At 36.6% G+C, this 2,041-nt stretch overlaps 1 non-coding gene across 1 annotated transcript; it reads left to right on the top strand.

Moving 5' to 3' along the window:
* Window positions 1–72, top strand: trnae-cuc. The gene has a single exon. It is a non-coding gene; the product is annotated as a tRNA-Glu (tRNA).
* The last annotated feature ends 1,969 nt before the right edge of the window (window positions 73–2,041 follow it).

The following is a 2,041-nucleotide window of genomic DNA, read 5'->3' as shown; positions in this document are numbered from 1 at the left end:
TCCCTGGTGGTCTAGTGGTTAGGATTCGGCGCTCTCACCGCCGCGGCCCGGGTTCGATTCCCGGTCAGGGAATGAAATTTTTCTGTGAATTCTTCCCGACAGTAAAATTTGTCATCATCATTCAATGTCACCATGCAGCATGAAGTCTGCACTTTTTCCTTGCTAGCAATCCCAGCAAGCTAGCATGATATATCAAAACTAAGTGATCTTTTAGGCTGTTTAAAATTAATATTTTCAATGGGCCTTTATTCTGAAATTCCACAGTGAATCGTTCTGGAACTTTTTGTGCAGCTACCTGGGGTTCTCTAGAATGCGTCTGAAGTGGAATTAGTGAGTGGAAACTTTTAATACATTTCTGAGTAGAATATCTTGTTTTAGTGCATTATATATTTGAAGGGCTTTTATTCTGTAATTCCACAGTGAATTGTTCTTTTTTTTGCAGCTACCTGGGGTCTTGTAGAATGTGTCAGAAGGGGAATTAGTGATTGGAAACAGACAGTATTATTTTAATAATGTTCTGAGTAGAACATCCTGTTTTAGTGTAGAATATTTTTGGAGGGCATTTTTGGGAAATTCCACAGTGAAACATTCTGCAAATTTTGTGCAGCTACCTGGGATCCTCTAGAATGTGTCAGAAGTGGAATTAGTGATTGGAAACAGACAGTTTTCTTTTAATAATTTTCTGAATAGAACATGTTGTTTTGGTGTATAATATTTTAAAAGGTTCCTTTATTCTGTAATTCCACAGTGAAACGTTCTGGAACTTTTTGTGCAGCTACCTGGGGTCCTCTAGAATGTGTCTGAAGTTGAAATAGTGATTGGAAACAGACAGTTTCCTTTTAAGACTTTTGTAGAATAGAACATCTTGTTTTAGTGCATAATATTTTCAAAGGGCCTTTATTGTGAAATTCCACAGTGAAACGTTGTGGAACTTTTTGTGCAGCTACCTGGGGTCCTCTAGAATGTGTCAGAAGTGGAATTAGTGACTGGAAACAGACAGTTTCCTTTTAATAGTATTCTGAGTAGAACATTCTGAGTCGACTGTAAAGTGAATGAAAGCGACGGCAAACCGCGTTTTGTTGACAGATTATTCAGTTCATTACCGTAATAACGAAAGTGTACGCGCAGAAGGAAATAACGTGGGGGCTGGCTTGACTGTGGTTTCCGAAGTGCCGGCTGGCTTGACCCCAGTAGTAAATCAATGGTAACAATACAGTCAATATTCAATGTCAATAATTTTTTCTCACAAGATAATGTAGTGCATGAAAAAACAAGAAAATCGCAATAAATGTTATTTCTTTGTCCAGTGTCTCCCATCCTGCCGATTTGTTAAGTTATTGTGCTATTTGGGTTGTTATATCTTGATGCTGGAACTTCCACTTTTGGCACCAACAATCATACCACAGTCAAAGTTTCTTAGATCACACATCTTGCCAAAAATGTTGAACAACTAAAATCTTTTACCACGTCTGCATGGCTTTTATATTGAGTTGCAGCCGCATGATTCGTTGTTTGGAGGAGCAAACTATTTGCATTAATAGCAGCTGTAGGCTTATTTAATAAAATGGCCACTGAGTGTATATTTATAGTGCTCCTTTTCATTGATGGATAATATCATTTTTAAAATAACCCATTTCTCTGTACATCAAATAAGTAGTAATACTTGTTCATATTTGCTCAAAAACATGAAATATTTTAACTTTTAAAAAAGCGGTGCATTTTATGTGGCAGCTTGGACTTGAACTGTAATGTAACTGTAATTACACATTACCGAGGTGAACTAGTTGCAGGTGTAAAGGCAAGTCATTCTTCAAAAAAATATTTACCAATAAATAGCTAACCTTATAAACTTGCTAACTTTTGGTACACTATACCTTCGTAAGCATACGTACTACAGAAACAGTAATAAATTTCCATGTCAATAAAAAAGAATGTAAGCTCTGTAAATCACTCTGGATAAGACCATCTGCTAAATGCCTAAATTATAATGTAATAAAAAACGTTATGTCACCACTGATGCAACAGTGTAGCACACACAATG

The sequence above is a fragment of the Anguilla anguilla genome, chromosome 3, assembly GCF_013347855.1.
Source record: "Anguilla anguilla isolate fAngAng1 chromosome 3, fAngAng1.pri, whole genome shotgun sequence".
Taxonomy (NCBI): Eukaryota; Metazoa; Chordata; class Actinopteri; order Anguilliformes; family Anguillidae; genus Anguilla; species Anguilla anguilla.
Note: the sequence above shows the minus strand (reverse complement) of the source record. Positions and strands in the feature narration are given on the sequence as shown.